Raw genomic sequence first — 22,211 nt, forward strand, 5'->3', positions numbered from 1 at the left:
GTGCACCCAAAGGCAAATGTCAGTGAATCCTGGTGTGGTGAAGAATATGAAGATCTGTACCAGGTAGTCCTAGTAGCCTGCTGTCCCTACACTTTAAACTGGTGTTTCCACTTTCCTCAGAACCAGTCACTCTTCCTCACCTTCCCTTCTTTGTTAATGTTATCATTGGACAATTGGAGTCTGTGCAGTGCTCTGGAAAAGATACTTGGCCAGCTGGGTGTGGTGGCTCACACCTGTAATCCTAGTGCTTTGGGAGGCTGGGGCAGGATCACTTGAGGCCAGGAAATCCAGAACAACCTGGACAACATAATGAGACCCCATCTTTACAAAAAATAATACAAAATTAGCCAGGCTTGGTGGTATGTGCCTGTAGTTCCAGCTACTTGAGAGGCTGAGGGAGAAGGATCACTTGAGCTCAGGAGTGTGAGGCTGCAGTGAGGCGTGATTGCACCACTGCATTCCAACCTGGGTGACAGAGAAAGGCCCCATCTTAAAAAAAAGACAGCTGCACCTGGATGTGGGTGGTGTCCATGGGCCCAGAAGGATGATGCAAATAGAATCTGTGTCACTTATGGTATGGGATGGGGAATATGCGGGGCACTCTACCCAGCTTGATTTACTCATCTCACACACTGCTGAAAAGCCGTATTATCCCAGTTTTGCCCATGCGGTAACTGAGGCCAAGGTGATGGCAGAGCCATGTATCCAGAGACATATTACATTTCTATTCTCTGCATTCCCCATCCTAGAATCTCAGCGAAGTCCCTTCTCATGTCTAACCTCAATCCCTGATGCTGGAGCTCATATCATTGTACCCTGGCATCCCAGGGGCTAATTCCAAAAAGAGCTTGTCTCACCTGGCTAATGTCACCATAACCTTTCCATGATATTTATTTTGTTCCTCAATAGGGTATCTGGGGAGTGCCAGCATCCAGTGTGTATCTGTGAGTATACCGTGCACTTCTTTTCTATCATTTTAGATGATTTCTCATGGGTTTGTATCAGCTTTTCAATCCTAGAATTGTCTTCTACAGCCTTGTCCCTAGAATAACACAAAGGCAGGGGCACAAGAGAGAGACACATAAGTCATATTTAGGTAGGATTCATCCAGTGTATGCCCTGGGCCTCCCTCAGACAGGGAAGGCGCATGGGAGCATTGTCTCTCCTCTTCTTTTCTTTTGCCCTCTTTTTGTAGTGTCTTTTCACAAGTCTCTCCTCTGTGGTTTTCCTTGACCACTCATTTCTCAGACAGGGATTGGCATGAAATGGGCATTTAGGAAGACAGACTGTGACTAAGCAGTCCATTCTCATTGCAGCTGTGGTCAACCACATTTCTAGCAGCAAAAACATTAGTAAGGGGGACAGTAGCAGCTCCAGCAGTGGCAACTGGAGCAACAGAGATACCCAGGGTCTACAAGCGGGTATCAACCCCATGGCTGATGGGAAGGATGTCCAGTTCAGAAGCATAGGTCTCTCCGTGGATCAGAATCCCAGACTTGGCAGTTCATCACCATCCTCCTTGGCCAGGATTGTGCAGACGACCACCAGCAGTGGCCAGTGCTCCTGCACCACATACAGAGCCTGAGACCTAATACATGACTACAGAAAGTCCCCCTGACCTTTGCCACTCTTCCGTAATAGCTCCTTTCTCCTCAGAGTTAGTGACACCACAATCCCATCCCCTTGGATGTTCAAAGCCAATCCAAGAAGGGACCCAGAAAGACATTGTCAAGCTAGGGGGTTGAACCTGAGCCATGGCACTATTGCCTTTTTCTTTTTTTTCTATTCCTCTTCCTCTTCCTTTCCTTTCCTTTCCCTTCTTTGCTCCTCCCTCCCTCCCTCCCTCCCTCCCTCCCTCCCTCCCTCCCTCCCTCCGTCCCTTCCTTCCTTCCTTCCTTCCTTCCTTCCTTCCTTCCTTCCTTCCTTCCTTCCTTCCTTCCTTCCTTCCTTCCTTTCTCAGAATCTCTCTCTGTTGCCCAGGCTGCAGTGCACTGGTGCAATCTCAGTTCACTGCAACCTCCACCTCCAGGGTTTAAGCAATTCTCCTGCCTCAGCCTTCCAAGTAGCTGGGATTACAGGCATGCACCACCATGCCAAGCTAATTTTTTGTATTTTTAGTAGAGATGGGGTTTCACTATGTTGGCCAGGCTGGTCTTGAACTCCTGACCTCGTGATCTGCCTGCCTCAGCTTCCCAAAGTGCTGGGATTACAGACGTGAGCTATCGTGCCTGGCCCACCTTTATGTTGTCTTATATAGAAACCCTGCCTTTCCTTCTTTCAGCTCTGTTTTTTTTTTCTCCATTAGACTGTAATATGTTATGCTGCATTTTGGCTCTAAGTTTTGTAGAACAATAGAGGCCCATTGTGCCTTCTGAATTGGAGGGTGACAGAAAGGCTGCAGAAAGTTATGGTAGCAGCTGTGTGTGGACTGAACAAGAGATGAGAGGAGAATGAGAGCACTGAGGGAGTCTTTGGGGTTAAGCAACCTGCGTCAGACAATTGGCCTGATTGCAGTGATATGCTTCCCTCTTTCTGGATCCACCCTAGGGCAGCCCACTCCCTGAGGCTGGCACACTTCTCGCCGAGGCCTCAGTGGTCATTGCCAAGAGCTCCAAATGGCTCAACAACAGTCAACTGTCACTTCAGTGCCCAGCCTGGGTCTCCTCAGGGCCTTCCTCACTGCTCCTCTTAAGGTCTTTGGGACAAGGTAGTGGGGGAATGCAGTCAAATGCTGCCCATGTATCTTTCTTTCTTATTATTCAAGAGCAGCCAACCCTCTCCCCAGCAAGATTTTGCCCACAACACTTCACATGCCCTTTTCCCCCACATACTGAGATCTCAAGGTTATGGAAAACCAACAAATGAAGCAAATATACACTGCCTAGTTATATACGTAATTACTCCCTGCCATAAATTGTTCTGGGAACTTCACATATGGCTCATCTAATCTTCACAATGATCGTATTGTTACGGGATCCTTGGGATGTCACTTTTCTGGCCAGAAACCTCTGTGGCTGGTGGTACCTTTGCCCAAGTTCTTGTCCTGTGTCCAGGAAGAGTGAGGTATGCAGACAAGTGGAAGGTGAACAAGATGAAGAGGAGTTTCATTGAGTGTTACAACAGCTCAAAGGCGACCCACAGTGGGTAGCTTCCCTCTGTGGGGAGGTTGTACTGTGTAGAGTGTGCAGCTCTCAGGAGAGAGGAGGCCCTGGAAAGAGTGGCTCCTTTCTATAGGGAGGTCACCCCAACATCTCCACGGATCTCTGAAGCTCTCAGCAGAGAGGGCTGCTCCTCTCTGCAGCTCATCATCCTGGCATCTCCAGCTATCAGCAGAGAGGGTAGCTCCTCTCTGCAGGTGGTCCTCCCTCATCTCTTCTTCCTCTGTGTCCTTTCCCCTGCTCTGGCTGTGCCCTGGGATTTTATGGATCTCAGAGGGGAGGAAGTGTGTGCTGAATGGCCCATGGGCTGCCCCAAGGAGGCACCACAAGTCCCCACTCCAGTTGGTGGGACTGGCTGACCATTCCCCAGCCTTCAGGCCCTCCCTGGCCTGAAAGTGAGACCTTACTGGGGACTGCTCTTTTCCACCCAGTAATCTGCCTGCCTCCCACTGCCATTCATGACCCTGGGGCTCAGACTCAATCCAGCTTGGAGATCACAGCAGGCAACAGGAGAGGAGAGAGGCCAGGCAGGGGAAGCAGAAACTCCCTGAAGCAGCAGGGACTGGAGTGGGGGGCCCTTCCCAGGCCTCTGAGGGTGCAGGCTGCAGAGATGCCCAGGTCTTGCCCCTGGGAGGGCAGTGGCAGCTATATCTGGGGAGCTTCTGCCCCACCAACTTGGAAGGGGCAGGGCTCCTGCTTGTCCCTGGCTCCTGCCTGCTCTGCAGAGTGGGAGACCCAGGTCTGCTGCTGTAGATCAGGCAGCTGCAGCTGCACCCAGGAAGGCAGACCCTGCCTACTCCTGGCCCTCTAAAGAGCACAAGGAGGCTCCGATCCACAGCCACAGTTTGCAGGGCTGTAACCCTGACCAGGAGGGTGGGGCTCTTGCTTTCTCCTTAGAACAGGAGGCCTGGGTCTGCAGCCACAATTTGGGAGGCTGCAGCAGCACCTGGGGAGGTCCCGCCCCAACTCAGAAGAGGTGGGGCTCCAACCGGCTCCATGGAGTGTGCAGCCCCAGCTGTGCCTCCCTGCTGCAGCTGCTGCCATCACTATGAAGTGGGTATGATTATCCTTACCTTACAGATGTGGAAAAGGAGGTATAGAGACTTAAAGGCCACATTGTGCCACAGGTTAGTTAGCAAGTGGTAGAGCCAGTGTGTGAACATAGGCAGTTAAGCCCCAGAGTCCATGCTTGTCACTCCCATACTATATTAATAACATAGGTGTAGTTTTGTTTCTTCAAGACAGTGTGTGTGTGGGGGGGTGTGTTTCTGGTCTTCAACGGCACAGCTTTACTTTAGTGAGAGGCGTTTGAGCCTTTAGACGCCATCCAGGAAGCGGTGCTCTGTCCTTGGTGCTGAAATCTGGCCCAGGTGTCCAGTGGCCTTTTCTATTTCAGGAGGCTGACGCTGTAGTCATTTCCTCCAAACTCAACTCTTCCCATCCCCTGCTTCAGCCCTGACTATTTGCATTTGGGCGCACAAGTTTCCTGTGCAAGATCAGATAAACATTTGGTTCAGAGCCAGACTTTAAAATAGTCTCAGACTTTGTCTATTTTGTTATATTCCCAATAAAACCAAGACCAAAAAATTTGCCTCTAAGCCTTTATGAATAATAAAGCCTATGAATATTGGCATGTTTTCCTTTCTGCCTCCTGCTACTGGAGAGTATTTGTCATTGGTGATTAGAGTATTATATTTACTTTCTATTTTAACATGGATTATTATTTTGAGTTAACTCCCTTATTATTGTGATAAGAGGGATATAAAAATAAAAAATCTAAGAAGCTAGTCTTCTCTTGATTGAGGCTGGGTTCACGCTGAGTCACATGTCTCACTGGTCACTCCCAGAGGGAGAGAATGATTTAAAACATTAGGTATTATTATTCATTAATACGGTAATTAAAATAATATCTTCCTCTCTGGGATGTGTTGAAGAACATATGAAGTAATATATGTAAAAAACACTTTATAAGACAAAAAATGTTCATACTGATATTGTACTATATGTATGCAAATTTTTATTAGCAACTCTATTCTAAATTCTTTAAGGTAAGCAACTGTGTCATATAGTGCTTCTGTGTTACACAATACTGAGCAGGAAATGTGCACTCAGTAAACACTTGCTGACTGATGGACTGATTAAATGACGTAATGCATGCTAGAGCTTGGCACAGCTCTTAGAACAAGATAAGTGCTCAATAAATGGGAGATATTGTTATCATTATTCCCTATCTATCAATTTCTAATGCTATCACTGTTAGTTAATTTCTGAGGAATAAGACTCTTAAGGCTAGAAGTGACTTCAGAGGCCAGGAAAAGGAGCCTCCATTTAGATACCTATGTCCTCTCTAAAACATTGTCTACAGTGGTGTCCCACCCTGCTGTGGTGGGGAACTCCTCTTCCTCTCACAGAGGAGGTTAAGCTGAGTCTTACCATGTAAAATTCCACTCGTTGGTCCAAGTTTTCCTGTAGCTATAGGTAACAACTGTAAATCCCTTTGTGCATGAGAGTCTACAAATGTTTAAGGAAGGTTTCCCCTTTATCAGGGTCCTTCTCCAGGTGGGACACTTTCATCTCCTCTCAGCTGGGGGATGCCCCCAACCATCCTCGGTGCTCTCAGACATTTTCCAGGTGCCTAGAACCAAACCCTTCAGGTGAAGCCTGACTAGTACAGGAAAAAGGTGGGCACAGAGCTTGTCTTTGTGCATCCTCTGACCTTGCAGGTAATTTTGGCAGCTGCTTTTTGCCACTGACTCACCTTAAGCTGGCATGATTTTATGCAAGCCATTGTGAAACCTTATCTCCCCATGGGGAACTGTGCAGCTGTTTTGCTTGAATGCGCATGTGGGGTTTTACATTAATCTCTGTTAAATCTTTCTTATTAGTTTTGGCTCAAGCTTCAAACTGTCAAATTATTTTTGGATTCTGCCGTCCAACTTACTTGTTACTCTTACTAGGTTCAGGCAAGCTATATATTTGAACTATATGCCCATATGTCCTTATTTGCATTTACTGGAAAGAGAAACTGCTATTTACAGTGAAAACTGCTTATTTATAATAGGAAGGAAAGGTGTCATAATTAGTCTAAGGCAAGGTGGCTCTTCAAAAACTTTTTTTGTGTGTGTGCACAAAAAAATTGGAATGAGCAAAATCTTTCTTATGGAAAATGTCAAACAAACATCAAAGTAGAATGGTGTAATAAACACCTGTGTGCCCATCACCCACCTCAGCAATAAACTCATCTTATTTCATTTCTACCCATTCCATGCCTCTCGATGGTGGAGCAAATCTCAGACATCATACTATTTTATTCATAAATATTTTTATAAGTTTCTATAAAAGATAAGGACTCTTTAAATAATATAACCATAATAACCTTATGGCCCTTAACAAGATAAACATTAATTATTTAATATGATCAAATATCCAGTCAGGTTTCATATTTCCCCTAATGTCTCAGGCATGTTTTCATTAAAATTGCTGGCTTGCATCAGGGTCTAAATAATGTTCATACATTGCAATTGGTGGATATGTGTGGATTCCAAACCTTCTTTTTGTTTCTTGTAATTTATTTATTGAAGAAACCTGGTCAGCTGTGTGTAGAGTTAGCATCCTACTAAGTTAGTGATTTTTTCCTCCTCACAGTGTGATATTGTTTAACATGTTTCTCCATCCTTTGTCCATATTTAAAAAAATTTGTCGCCGGGCACGGTGGCTCATGCCTGCAATCCCAGCACTTTGGGAGGCCGAGACTGGTGGATCACAAGGTCAGGAGATCGAGACTATCCTGGATAACACAGTGAAACCCCGTCTCTACTAAAAACACAAAAAAATTAGCCAGGCATAATGGCAGACGCCTGTAGTCCCAGCTACTCAGGAGGCTGAGGCAGGAGAAAGGCATAAGCCAAGGATGTGGAGCTTGCAGTGAGCCCAGATCACGCCACTGCACTCCAGCCTGGGCTACAGAGTGAGACTATGTCTCAAAAAAAATTGTCATACATTAAAATGGACTTTTTGGGGGTGTGTGTGTGTGTGTATATATATATATATTTTTTTTTCTTTTTCTTTTTCTTTTGAGACAAGGTCTCTCTCAATCACCCAGGCTAGGGTGTAGTGGTGGGATCATGCCTCACTGCAGCTTTAACCTCCTGGGCTCAGGTGATCCTCCCACTTCAGCCTCCTGAGTAGCTGGAACTATAGGTGCATGCCACCATGCCTGGCTAACTTTTGTATTTTTTGTAAAGATGGGATTTCACTATGTTGCCTAGACTGGTCTTGAAACCCTGGGCTTAAGTGATTCTCTCCCAGCCTTCCAAAGTGCTGGGATTACAGACATGAGCCACTGCGCCCTGCCACCAGTTCTATAAATTTTAACACAGTTATAAGCATATAGATTTAGGTACCCATTCCCACAATCAGGGTGTAAACAGTTTCATCACCCCCCAAAACCCCCTTGTGCTATTTTTTATAGTCGTTCATTCCCCCCACCCCTAACCTCTGGCAACCACAGATCTGTTCTCTGTCCCTGTAGTCTTGTCTTTTTGAGAATTTCATGTAAAGAAATCATACGGAGGTTCTCCTTAATGTCCAGCCTAAGACATGCTCAGTGAAATGCAACACTCTGTCCTTGTCTTGGGATGGGGGACACAGTTGCTCTTCCATGCCTTCATTATCTATGTGGTTTGCCTGCTGTTACCTGCGGCACAGTGTGGGGTTCAAGTCGGTGCCTCCATTCACTCTTTGTTATCTGCTTGATTCCACTCGAGCGGATGCTGGATTGCCAACAGAAGGGCTCTGGGTGGGGCAAGGGGTTTAGTGTGCTGGGAACCTGGCACCTAGAGGCTGAGGACAAGTGAGCATGTGTGGGTGGCTCCAAAGCCTGGCTGAGTGACTGTTCCCTGCCACCGAGGCCTCTTCTCCTACCAAGTACGTGAATAAACAAGAATCAGCTGGTTTTCTAATGTGCTCGAGTCAGGCATGACAAATGACCCTGGCAGGAGAGAGAAACATGTCCCAAAAGAATGCACTTGGAGGTTGTAATGAATATGTCTATCTTCCCACACCTTGTCCAGAGATCCCATGCTCCGGGCCATGTGCTGAGCTTGGAACAAGGAAAAAGCATGCTGAGGTGGAAACATAAGCTTGCATGGGACATTTCATCTTCCTCCCCTCCTTTTTTCCCCTGAAAAAGTTCATTGCCCACTCAGCCCAGCATGAGGTTTCAAGTCCTTGGTGAGAGCCTAGAATGTACAGTGCATTCATTTGATGGTCTGGGCGGGAGTTAGGCTTCACTCCGAACCACCTAGGCATGAGATGATTGCAGGTAAAGCCCCATATACAGGGCAGAGAGTCCTGTCCTTGCAGGCTAGGCACCGTCCAGAGGTAAGGAGAATCACTTCCTCAGGACAAAAAGGCAAAATGTTACCTTAGAGACTCTTGATGGTCCCCGCATCCCGAGGACCCCACCGCAGTGGATGTGGTTCCCAGGAGAGCTGAAGGGCTTTCTCTCAGGACCACACTGCACCACTAACTGAGACAAGGTCTCCTGCAAACATTTTATGTTTTAAGGACTGGGATCTGACTGGCAGAAGTCAATGACCCAGGTCACCGGAGATGGGAGGAGCATGGAAAATCACCTAATTATAGCAAATGCCGAAGTTTGGGAGTGGGTTCTATTAGGAAGCAGCCCGTCCATTGTAGGGAGCCTAAATGTTTTGCTGCCTTGGATCTGGTGAAGGAAAAATGAGGCCAGTGTCAGAGAAAAATCAAAGCAACTAGTGGCTCCAGGGTTAGGACTAAGGTGTGTTTGGGATTTGAGGCGTTGACCTGTTTTGGCTAGAAAATCAAGCTCAGGAAATTGTCAAATTAGTAAGCCAATCCACCGGGACTTATAAAAAGGACCACCTCTCTCCTTGTATCAGAAGGTGCCCTTTCCTCAGGCTTTCTAAACCAGGACGTCTTCCTGCATCCAGAGAAAATGATGAGCCAGCAGTCCAGCGGGACCTTCCACGTCGCCCAGGGCTCCAGTGGCCACTCTGCCATCCTGTGTCTGACCAGAGCTGTGGTGGTGCCGTCAGATCCATCGGCCTCACGCTGTGGGGGAGGCAGTGCTGCTGCGACCTGTGCCGTGACAGGGGGCACCTTTGGCAGCAGGAGTCTGTACAGCTTTGCGGGGAGAAAGAAGATCTCACTGAGGGTGGCTGGAGGTGCTACCCAGGCTGGGGGCAGGGCCAGGGGTGCTGGGGCACCTTTGGAAGCAGTCTGTGTGGGGCTGAAGGAAGGGATATGAAAAGTGTCTTTGGAGGAAGCTCCTTCAGCATTGGAGGGAGACCTAGTGGCTTTGGAGGAGCGCCTGGTGGAGCCGGGGGCTTTGGAGGTTTGGGGGCCTTTCCGTTTGGCATCCAGGAGGTGACCATCAACCAGAGCCTCTGGTAGCCCCTGAACATGGAGATCGATGCCTAGATTGAGGTTAAGACCCAGGAGAGGGAGCAGATCAAGACCCTCAACAACAAAATTTCCTCTTTCATTGACAAGGTGAGTGTCTGTGGTTGGGGAGGGGCAGAGGCCCTGAGAGCCCCTGGGATCCCAGGCATGGGAGGCCTGGGTTTAGAGAGCAGGTCTGCTCCTGAGCTGGGGACTGGAAAGAGCATGACTCTCTCCTCCATGGTTGATCACAGGTGCGGTTCCTGGAGCAGCAGAACAAGGTGCTGGAGACCAAGTGATGCTTCCTGCAGGAGCAAACGGCCACCTCCAAGGCCAGTGCCAATGACCTGCAGCCCTTCTTTGAATCCTAATTGGCTGCCTCCAGGCTCACCTGGACAAGCTGTTGATGGAGCAGGGTTGACTGGAGGGGGAGCTGGGCACCATGCAGGCACTTGCAGAGGCATATAAGAGGAGGTGAGAGGCAGTGCTCCTGGTGGTGAGGCTCAGGTGTCCAGAGCGTGAAAGTCATCTGGCCTCTGCGGGCATCGGCAAGGAACTGGGGCAATATGGGTAAGGAAGGTGCTTGACAGGGCTTATTGGTGGACCTGCCGTTCAGCACCGTGTAAATGAACAAAAGCTCTGCAGCCAGACTGCCTGGGTTTAAGCTTGACTATGTTTCTTTCTAACTGCACAATCATAGGTAATTTATTTAACCAATCTGTGCCTCAGTTTCCTTATTTATAACATGGAGGTGATAACTGTACCTACCTTAAAAATTTGTTTGAGAGCTAAATATTTTAATATATGCTGTTCAAACAGTGCCCGGCAAATAGCGACACACTATTAATTAATTAGTTAATACTAATGAAAGGCCCATCAACCAAGTAGATTGTTAATGCTGGTTTTATCATTACTGAATGACATGAACTCGAAGGTCATAATAATGAAAGGCATTAAATGTCTCCTCTGTGCTGGCCCTGTGCTTGGTGCTGGGGCTACAGCTGTGCATGTGGAGCTCAGGGGGCCAGTTGTTCCCATAGGGCCCTGTGGCTGGGGTAGCTGGCTGCATTAGCATGGCAGAGGCAGAAGAGTGGGGCCCTTGGTCATCGTGGCTGTGGTGTAGGGCCTGGACTGAGTGAGGGGCCTGGGAAAGAGAAGCTCAGGGGTGCTCTCTGGGAGCTCCCACCCTGTGGGACTGGAAGGGACATTAACTTCAGTGCTGACTGAGGAACACTGAGAGACCCCAGGACTGTGGGAGGGGCTCAGGCCTCAGTGTGGGAGATGGGAAGCCATATGGGAACACATCAGAGGACCGAGCATGAAGAACAGGTGGGAGAATGGAGATGGCATTCCATGCAGGGTAGCTGGGCTTGGAGGAGGACAAGGTCTCATGCCGTTACCTCCATCACCACCATCCTGAACATTTATGCCAGTGCGAGAAGGGCTGGGAGAACTCAGGGCTTCATGGATCCCTATGACTCAGAGAAATTTCTGCTTGGCTCTCCCCTGAGCTGGACTGGCCAGGGCCCCTTCCTAGCACAGCCCTGTGGTACAGCCGCGGCTGACCCTTGCTGTTCCTCCTGGAGGAACCGTGAAGAGCGGAGCAAGCGTGCAGCAGCTGAGAAGGACTTGGTGCTTCTCAAGTAGGTAAGGATGGGGGCTGGATGGGGATTGGGACTGGGGCTACAGCTGCCAAAGCAGGTTGAACAGTGCTCCTCAGGGGTCAGGCCGAATTCCCACCATGCCCGTGAGACTTCCCAGCATCCCAGGACTTTCTCAGTGCTGCCAGCCTGGTCACTTCTCAAATGTCACACTCTGCTTCCCTCATCACTAGATCAGTGCCAGAGGGGCCTGGGTGATGGGGGCAAAAAGTGATGAGGAGAGAGAGATATATGGAGAGTCTCCCTGAACCTGAGAAACTTCCCGGGAGAACATGCCCCAGGGTCACATGGACACTTACAGGTCCCCCATCACTGGTGTCTTATGTATCTTTTTTCAAAGGCAGAAATTCTGCTGTCTTTTTTATTGGTTCCTGTGTCTGAGCAGCTTCCAGAGCCTATAAGTAAGCCAGTTGCCAAATTGCTTTGAGCTCTTTGGAATATAATGCCACTTTCCTGCTGTGATGAGGCATTAGTGTCATACATAAGAATTCTCTTTAATTCCTGAGTCTCATTTTCAAGTCCCTTTTTTTTGATATTCACGTATTTATTCTCGGAACAAACAAACTTATCTTCTCAGAGAATAGAAAACAGAGATTTCACTCAGTGACAAAGATGGACACAGTCAGTTCACCCTGTCCCCCCATCTACTTAGAAAATCCCCTGGGGCAGGGATGCCTAGAGCACACAGCACCCGTTGGTGCGGGGCTGTGCACAGGTCTAAAGGCTTGCGACTTTCTTTACCATTTAAGCAGGAAAACAGCTGTCCAGATGACAGTAAGATTCCACTGTCTGTAACCATGGTGCCAGGTCTCCTGGGGCATCTAGGGCAAAAATGCTGCTGCAGTTTATACAGTTACACAGTCAAGTCTGAGCCAAAGGAGGTCCCATCAGGCAGCCAGGTTTCTGTTCAGTCTGGGCAGCAATGCCAACTGGCTGCCCCCATAGCCTGGCATGAGCTGATGGCCCACTGCAATCCCAAAGCAAAGAAGGGCGGAGCTGGACCAAAAAGCTGTGGTAATTTGCTCTCCCTGCCTCCAACAGCATCGTCCTCTCCTTTTGCAGCCCCACACGCAGGCCTCCCGACCTGAGGGTCTGGACTAGGGAGTCTGGTTGTTTTCCTAAGCCCCCGTAACCCAGGAGTGAGGACCTGGAAAGAGGGATGTGAAGGTTCTGAAGAACAGGCATTAGGCAGCTTCAGAGATGCCCTCAGCCCACAGGAAGAGTGCTGTGTCAGGCAAAGATGGTCTCTTCCTGGTGCTTCTTGGTGAGGACGGTGCCTGGCTTATGCTGGGCATCTGGGTGACTGGCTAGCTTGGGGAGACAGGAAGACACTGGGCTTTCCAGGATGGCTTGCTTCAGCTCGTAGAACACAGCAGAGTCCTCTTTTGTGAGGAAAGTGATGGCCACCCCACTCTTGCCTGCTCGTCCCGTGCAGCCAATGAGGTGGATGTAATCTTCAATATTTTTGGCCATATCATAGTTGACAATTATAGACACATCTTGGATGTCAATACCATGACCAGCCACATCTGTAGCCACCAAAATATCCTTGGACCCAGCCTTGAGGTTGGACAATGCAAACTCTAGCTGCTCCTGGCCTTTTCCACTGTGCAGTGTGCAAGCATTGTACCCCATCTTCTCCAGGGATTTGGCCAACGCGTCGCAGTCCTTCTGGCTGACGAAAATAATGATGGGTGGATCAAAGCCTTGCTCCAAGATTGCCAGCAGCTTTTTCTTCTTTTCTGACTCTGACATGAGGAAGACCTTCTGTTCCACACACTCATGGGGCTTGCCTGAGGAGCCAATGTACACCACAGCAAGTCGCCGAAGATAGCTCCTGTCCAGACGCTCCACCGCTGGGGGCACGGTAGCTGTGAACACGACTGTTTGGTGGTACTTACATTTTCCCGACTCAAAGTTGGCCAGCATCTTCTCAGGGTTGTCAGCCTCATCTGTGTCTGGCTTCTGGTTGCTGACAGGCATGTGCTCCAGGATCTTCTGGACATCTGGCTCAAAGCCCATGTCAATCATCCTATCTGCCTCATCTAGAATCACATAGGTACAGCGGCTCAGCACCAGGGAGCAGTTCTCCAGAACATCAATCAAACGCCCAGGGGTAGCGATCACAATCTCACAACCCATGCGCAGCCTGAAGCCCTGGTCTTCTCTGAAGATGCCACCAGTGACAGCCACAGTGCGGATATCTAGGGGCTTTCAAAACTTGACAGTCTCTTCCTCAATCTGTTGAGCCAACTCATGGGTGGGAGCCAGGATGATGGCATAAGGGCCTTGGTCTGACTCTTCGATCCTGTCATTTTTGAGAAGTGTGGTGATCCAGACCAGCAGTGGGATGGGGAAGGCTGCTGTTTGCCACTGCCAGTCTCAGCCACACCAATGATGTCACGATTCTGTAGCCCAGTGGGAATTGCCTGATGCTGGATAGGTGTTGGTTCCTTGTAGCCACACTTATCAAAGACCTCCAAGATGTGTGGGGGCAGAGAAGAGTCTTTCCAGGATGGGATGGGATTGGGGATCATGCCACCTTTGGTGGTTATGCTGTAGTCCTCACAGAAGATCCGCCAGTCCCTGTCCGTCATCTCATCTAACTTTTTCTGAGACCAATGACGATCATCCCACAGCTGCTTGGCTTCCTTCTTACGAAGTTTGCAGAGTCTTGCCTCCTCCTGCTCCTTTTCTTCCAGGGTTCGCCTCTTCTCCATTAGGTCTCCATAGAAATGTGACTGCTCTCATTTCTGCTGCTTGAGGTCAGTGTCTGCAATGAAGCCTCGCCCTAACAACTGCACCCGGCGCCGTTCTTTGTACAGGGGGTTGTAGTCAATGGATATGTCCTCAGATGCATCCCACTCAAAAACAAACTTTCGGTCATTGAAATGTCTCATTCGGTGCCGCTTTTTGATGCCACCCCAAGTAATGCTCTTTAATGGCATGTGGTTCCTTGCTCTTATCCTTCTCTTCCCAGATCTTCTGCCGCCCTTGCTCATCCTCATTTCCACTGGTCTCTTGCTCCATCTTCCCCCTGCATTCCTGACATTCCCATTCCTGAGGATCTTCCAACATCTTCCTGCCCAAGTCTTGGAATTGTTTTCTTTTCTTTCTCTCTTCTTCAAACATCCTCTGCTGCTCTTCCACTGCCTGCTGCCGTCACTTTAGAGCTTCAGCCTCTCGTTCTGCTTTGGAGAGGAACGTGGGCTTAGCCTCAGCTTCTTCTTCAGCCTTTTTCTTGGCCAGAAGTTCCTCCAGGGATAATGGCTGGGCCTTAGGCTTCTTATCACCATGTTCATCCTCTTCATCCTTCTTAGAGTCTCTGTCCTTCCGAAATTTAAAGTCTTTTCCTTGGCCAGGAGATAAACTGAATCATTTCTGGTCCTTGTCCCGTCTGTGCCCGTCCTTGTCTCGATCTTGGTCCTTCTTATTATATTCTCGCTCCTTATCTCGTTCTCATTCTTTGTGGCATCGTTCTCTTTCTGCAGATTTGGAACGGGAATGAGAGTGAGAATGGCTGCCTCCTTGATGTCTATCCCTTGAACGATGCTGTTTCCTATCTTTAGATGGGGAAGACTTCCGGTCCCGGTCTCTATCCCACTCTCCGTCAGGAGTCCGTGATCGCTTTCTTTCCACTTTGGAAGGTGATGCATCATGGTCCTTTTTGTCAGCCAGCTCTCCTGCTATCACCCTGAGTCTGAACTGCCCAACGTGGCCTCAATGTCACGGAGCTGTCACCATCTTCAAGTCACTCTTAACCTAAGTTTAATGACCAGGGTAAAAGTGGTTTCCATTTCGCTTCATAACAATTATGGACAAGTACAGGCTTTAAGCAAATGAAAATATGCCAGTCACTGGTCTGGTGATCTCCTTCCCCACATGGCCAAAGTGGACCTGGAGGTGAAAGTGGAGAGCCTGATGGATGAGATCAACTTCCTGCAGCCCCTCTCTGAGGCTATAAGGCCCCCTTCCTTCCCAATATATGTTTAAGACATGATTGATTCTCTTAAGCCTTAATTTTTTCATTCAGTGCTTTTTACCTTCACATCTATTACCACAACATCTACTCAGATTCTGAGACCTTTGAAACTATTTATCTATCAAATATTTTAACTCCCTTTCTTTTTTCTTTCTCCTTTTCTGTGTCCCCCACATCTATGATTGCCAGTGCCTATGGATAACATTCTTAGAGTCTCCTCCCCCATCCAAGGTACCTGGACAAATAGACCCATGCACCTCTGCAGTAGGATTGGAGGACAGACACCTTTTCATTCTTTAGCCTGCTGGCTGAGATTTTGGCCTGCATCTTGGTCTTCGTGTTTTTTAGTGGCATCACTATAAAGCTAACTTTAGGGGTTTGTGGTAGGGGCCTGTCCATTAGACGTGAGCAGAATTGGCTTTGTGTCTGCAGGAGTATAGCCAGCTACTGTCACAATCAAATGACATGTCCATCATCCTCTCCCTTGACAACAACCGGCACCTGGACCTGGAGAGCATCATCACTGAGGTCCACTCCCAGTACGAGGAGATCGCCTGGGAGAGTAAGGCTGAGGCTGAGGCCCTGTACCAGACCAAGGTGGGTGAGTCAGGAACTTAGAGGAATCAGCTTCCTCTTGGGCCCTTCATTCCTGCCCAACTTTGTCACCTAGGCACGAAACCCCTATATTGTCCTCCAGCAGAGCTGCGACCCTCTGAAAACTGGCTCACAGAGACACAGGCTTCCCATAGCCTCCAGGACCCTGGGAGGGTTGATGTGCCAGATAATGTGATTAAGCATTTGGGTGATCAGTAAGAGCCTGACATTGGGGTGTTGGATAAGCTGATTACCCCGATTTGATCATTGCATGATCTATACATGTATTAAAACATCACACTGTACCTCATAAACATGTATTACTATATGTGTCAATTAAAAAAGAGCTAAACAAAGCGTTTGACAAATCATAGCTGTTGTTACCATCATCATGGTCAATACCATAGGGGCCAGAGTGAGCCCATAGAATGCTTTTGTGCGAGTTAGAAAAAGTGCCACTCTGGGCAGATGCAGCAATGTGGGCCACGGTGTGGCAAGCACAGTGTGGGTTGGGCTTTAGCTGCCACCTGCTTCCTTGGTCAAAAGTGGAAGCCCTGCTCACCGCCACCATTACTATCTGATGATGGTACTACCATCATCAGCACCACCACCACTGCCCTCCTCACCTTCATCATCATCATCAGCTGAGCAAGTTGATCAACGAAGCAAACCCAGCAGGACAGGCAGCAGTCTTTCCCATCCCTTTGGTTAGGAGAAACTTCTCAAACTGAGCCCAGGTGTCCTCCTTCCATGGTATGTTCTGGAGGTGCTCCAGCCTTTGAACATACACCAAAGCTTGACCCCTGGGGTCAGACCTCATATTTCCCCCTCTTCATGGTTGACAATTTCCTCTTCCTCCCTCCTCTCAGCTTGGGGAGCTGGAGACCATGGCCAGCAGGCACAGCAATGACTTGAGGAACACTAAGAGTGAGATTGCTGAGCTTGCCAGGATGATCCAGAGGCTGCAGGCAGGGATAGAGAGCGCCAAGAAGCAGGAACCCTGTAACAAAGGAACAGGGCAGCCCAGGGGTCCCCGGGACGGGCCATACTCTGAAGAATGCTGCCTTCAACTCAGGCTTGCTACCTGAGATTCTGGTGGGAATGCACGAGGGGCCGTCAGGAGGTCAGGCCAGAACCCTATCATTTCCTGACCCTCCACCCACATAGGTGCACGAGGGCCTTACATCACACCCTTCCTCCAACTCAGACGGGCCCCAGGTCTCTGGGTGACAACCTGGAAGGCCTAGGTGAGCCTGTCATTCTTAGGCTCGGTTGCACTGCACTGCCCACTAGCTTTTAACCCCCATTTCAATACTCCCAATGCAACTGGAATGTCCTTTCTCATCCTCTTTAGCAGTCTCCCAAACTTCCTTTTTCTTCGAGAATGGGCCAAACATCTTTTCCTGTTTGAACCCCCTCCTCCTGTGAAGCCATCATCCTTCCCTCCTCAGCATCTCTCCTCTGAGTTCCATGGTGCCCTGTGCTTTTCCACATCATAGCCCAGCCTCCTGCTACCTTAAATGCCTACTCTTCTGTTTTTCCTCCTTAACGGTGAGAGCATTGGGTGCAGGGGCTGTGTCTTGTTCATTGCTGTCTCCTGGCACCCAGCTGTGAAGGATAGAGGGCAGGGATTAGGGAGAAAGTGAGTGAGTGGTTCAGACACTGAGGGTGACTCCTCTGATCTCACCACTCATTGCTGCTTGCCTCAGACAGAGACTCTGAGTTCTTTTCCCCCAAACTGAGACTACTTGAAACCTCCCTCAAAGTTACTTTCCAAAGAGATGCTCCTCTCCAGCCTCAGTGGGTTGGGGAGTCCTGGGGAGGGACAGACAGATGGGGACCTGTGCTCACCCAGCATATGGCCAGGTGAGTCCAGAGGTCCAGCACACTTCCCTTCCCTCCTCCTGCCCCAGAGCAATAAATAACCTGCAGATGGCCATCACCGATGCTGAGCAGAGGGGTGAGTTGGTTCTCAGGGATGCCCAGGCAAAGCTGGCAGAGCTCAGGGAGGTCTCACAGCAGACGAAGGACAACCTGGCCCGGTGCTCTGTGAGTACCAGCAACTCATAAGCCTGAAGCTGGCCCTGGACATGGAGATTGCTGCCTCCCATAAGCTGCTGGGCGAGGAGTGCATGTGGGTAGGGGACCATGGCTGTGGCAGAGAACCTGCCTTGAGAAGCAGGCTCATCAGAACTTTATGTCCCTGGTTAGATCCATAGTGATTTTGAGCCTAACTGAACTGGCCCATGTCTTCCCTCTCATATTCCCAGTGGCCCCCACAGCATAGGAGGGGACAAAGGAGGGCCTCAACAAATGTTTGTTAAACTGCTGTCACTGCTCAGCACACTCCCCTTCTCCTAGCTCCTTTAAGGCTCGGGGTTGCAAACTTGTTTTAAATTTCCAGCAGTAGATAAATGTTTTACTTGAAATGGGCATGCAGTGGATCCCAGGGGTAAATGCCAATCAAGTTTGCATGTTCAGTCGCTGAGGTCATGGGATCACGGGGAGCATCTCACTGATTCCCTGTCACCTCCCACCGAGATATCATGAAGTCCACCCCACCCTGTCTTACCACTCTCCTCTGATGCCCTATCTTAGTTTTTCATTATTGCTTAGGAAGTTCCTCCTGAGATCTGACTTCAGCTCAGCTGCTGCAATTCACATTTGTGTTTTCTGGATAGTCTCTGATGGAGCCAGGGAAACTGCACTGGCTTGAGAGACCTTCCCACTACTGGGTGATCATTTGGGGTTTACCTGTATTCACTGTGCGACCTCAGACAGATTCCATCCCCACTTTGAGCCTCATGTTTCTCATCCTTAAAAAGAGAGCATTGGACTAATCTTTGAAGTGTTCCCTAACGCTCACATTTAGAGTGGCAAGTGGCTCTATGTTTCTAAAATTTATTTTTTTCTTTTTCTTTCTACAACAGGATGGCTGGGGAGTGTCAAAGCTGGGTGTGCATTTGTAAGTGTGCATACTATTTCCCTTGAGGTTGGGTCATACCATTGCTAGTGGGATACATAACTACTCCCCTCAGGATGGAGTGGCAGGAAAATAGACAAGGAAAATGGGTCTTTATAAACAAAGGGATTTCTAAGTTTTCCACATTCCCACCCCTTGGAGCTGGAGAAAAAGAAAAGTGCATTCACTGTTGTTCCTTATGTCTGACTGCCACAGCTGAGCTCACCTGCTTACCACGTACTGTGGCCACCTTGCCTCCTAATATTCCTGTGCCTCTCACTCCCTGTCTCTTAGCCCTGGGCACCTCCACCTTCTCTGCATCCTTGTCTAATTCCTTACCACCTTCCAGCACCTCATGGGGCAGAGGGGTGACTGGCCATCTCCTTGCCGCTGTGGTTCACAACACCAGCACCACTGGTTCGAGGGTGGCCAGCCGCAAAGGCAGAGGCAGTGGCTCCAGCATCTCCAGCCGTGGAAGCCAGAGTGTGGCCAGGGTCAGAGTGTAGGTGGGGGCCTGAGCATCCAGTCCACCAGCAGATAAGTCCCTGGGGCCAGCACTGGGGAGCCAGCGGTGCCTCCTTTTCCTCAGCCAGGATCATCCAGAATACCACCAGTAGCAGCCAGCATGCCTACACCAAATTCTGAGCTGATGCCTCCCCACTTCAGCAGATGGCCCAGCCATCCCAGCTCCCACCTGCTTAGTACTCTGTCTGCATCACTGGGTTCCTCAGTTCCTAGGCCCCAGACAACTCAGGCTCAGGACAGATCTTCTTTCCCCTCCTGTGTGTGCGGAACCTCTATCAGAAGGTACCTCACTGGTTACAGCCTCTCTGCTCCCACTTCTGCCCTCAGCTTGCTTTGCAATTTGCCCTCACTTTCTCCCTCTGCAAGGTCTCCATTCATTCCTCTCTAATAAATTGCTGTGTGTTTCTCTGCATTTTCTTTGACAGTCAGTGGGTTTTATTGATTGTCACTTTGCAGGGTTGGTGGGGTAGAGAGGCAGGGGAAGGAAAAGAGTGGGGAAGAGAAAGAAACTGTGTCCTCAGAGAGCAACCTGTTGGGAGCAGAGGGCATCATAAGGCACAGACAAAGAGGGGTGAGGGAGGAGGAGCCTGTGGCACCTGTCAGGGTGGAGGAGGAGCCAGCTCACCTACCACTCCTGGAGCCCTGCTCTCTGCCCTGGTTTCTGATATCTCATCTGGCCTCTTCATTTTGGTGATCTGCTCTGACATTCCTGCCCTGGCTAATGGGCTGAGCATTCCCAGGCCCCTTTGGCTCCCCGCTCTGCGGCCTGTCTCATTCCTGCACACCCTACAGCCACCTGAGCATCGCTTTGCTACTGCAGGCTTTGTGCCACAAACCTGCACTGGCCCAGTGGTGTCCTGGCCTTCAGTCTCTTCTAACTCATTGCCGGACCCTCAAACCCATAATCCCTCCAGCTGAGCCAGTCCTTGCACCCCCATCGGAAGAGGCGGTCCAGGGCCTCTGGGTTTCCACACCCTCTTGGCCCATAGCATGCTCCCATGTCCCCCTACCCCCAGTCACTTTGCTTCTCAAGTCTGGCTCAGATGTGCAGAGAAGGGACTCGGGGCTCCATGGGCTGTGGCCTGGCCCTCTCTCCTGGACACTCTGCAGCCTCCAGGGTCTGTGTCTGCCAGCCCCTGAGGGCAGCAGACATCTCTAGGAGTTGTTGGTCTGTTTGACTCAGGGCAGGGGGCACCAGGGCTCCCGGTGCTTCTGTGATTCTTCTCACTTCTCTAGGGAGGAGCCAGAGGGCTCAAGTTGGACCAGCATGCCCCACTCGCCCTGCCCTCTGCCACTGGGATCCTGCTCACTCCCTCCACCGATGGCTGAACTAAAGTCTCCAGGGGCTTCCTCGGTGTCCATGTGGTGGCCTGGTTTTGGTCATTTTCTTAGTTCTTTGAGGCCTCTGATGCTGTCACCCACCCCCTTTCTCCTGTTTTCTCTCTCCTCTCTTGCCCTGTCTTCCCAGGTCTTTCTGTTGCCTCCCTTCTTCTGTCCACAAATTGAATGATGGAGTTCTGCAACGTTTTAAAAATCTTTTATTGAACTACAATATATAGACCCAAAGAGCACAGAGCTCACGTGTTCAGCTTGATGAATTTTCTCAAACTGAACCCACCCACATAACCAACACCCAGATCAAGGATCAGGCATTCCCGTCACCCCAGAAGCCCCTGCCCTGAGTTCCCTTCCAGTCCCTCCCCCGACACATTCCCTGGAAACCCTTATTCTGACTTCTAACAGCTTAAGTGAGTTTTGTATGTTTTTGTACTTCATATAGATGGAATCATACAGCTTGTGGCTGGCTTCTTTGCTCAACATAAAGTTAGTGAGATTTATCCATATTGTTGCAAGAAGTTGTAGGTCATTCATTCTTACTAGTATTTCACTGCGTGACTAAACCCTGATTTATTTATTTATCTGCTCTACTACTGATGGACGTTGGAATCTAAATTCCAGCTTTAGTCTATTAGGAACAAAGCTGCTCTGAGCATTCGCGTACATGGCCCTTGGGGAATCACATATGCACTCTGTGTCTTTGTGTGTACCTAGCAGTGGCGTTGCCGTTCATAGGGTATGCATGTGGTCAGCTTTAGTAATACTCCAGACAGTTCCCAAAGTAGCTCCAGGAAGGCAGGAAAGTTCTTACCAACACTAGCTATTTTCTTTCTTTTGTATTTTAACTTTTCTGCGTGGGGACTGTTAAGTATCTTTGTGGTTTTAATCTGCATGTCCCATAGTGGCTAATGACGTAGAGCTCATTTTCACATGTGTATTGGCTGTTTGGATACCTCTTTGGTCCCGTCTTTTGAACATTTTTCTATCGGTGGGGTTGCCTGTCTTTTTCTTATTAATTTATAGCGATTCTTTATATGTTCTGGATATGAGTCGTTTGTCAGATATGTAAATTATGAATATCTTCTCCCACACTGGGGGTGGTTTTTGCACTCTCTTAATTAAACTACTTGACAAGCAGAATGACTTATTCAAAATTTACTTCTTCTAATTCATCATATTTTTCTTTTGTGTGGTGTTTTTGTGTCCTGTTTAAGAACCCTGCTCTATACTCTCAAGGCCATGGAGACATTCTCTGATTTCTTCTAAATGCTCTACTGTTTGACCTTTCACACTGGGGGTTTCATAACGTTTCATTTAAGATAGGAAAAGACATATCAATCTACTTAATCTTGTTGGTGAACATACAGGTGTTTGCTCTATTGTTTTCAGTATGATTGAAATATTCTATAGTTAAAATGAAAAATATTAAAAAATATATGTTTCCCTGGGTTCTTTCTTTCTTGTTCTGTTCTTTTCATGTTGCATATTGTTTCCGGGTGAGTCTGCACACTCTAGTTTCACTCATACATTTATTCAAATTTCTTTTTTTCTTTTAATTTTTTATTATA

General features: G+C 48.9%; 1 pseudogene; it reads right to left on the bottom strand.

Annotated features, from left to right (window-relative positions):
• Nucleotides 1-12,363: 12,363 nt before the first annotated feature.
• On the bottom strand, nt 12,364-15,551 carry LOC105474396 (probable ATP-dependent RNA helicase DDX23 pseudogene; annotated as a pseudogene).
• Between the last annotated feature and the right edge of the window lie 6,660 nt (nt 15,552-22,211).

This window comes from Macaca nemestrina, chromosome 10 (genome assembly GCF_043159975.1).
Source record: "Macaca nemestrina isolate mMacNem1 chromosome 10, mMacNem.hap1, whole genome shotgun sequence".
In the NCBI taxonomy this organism is placed as follows: domain Eukaryota; kingdom Metazoa; phylum Chordata; class Mammalia; order Primates; family Cercopithecidae; genus Macaca; species Macaca nemestrina.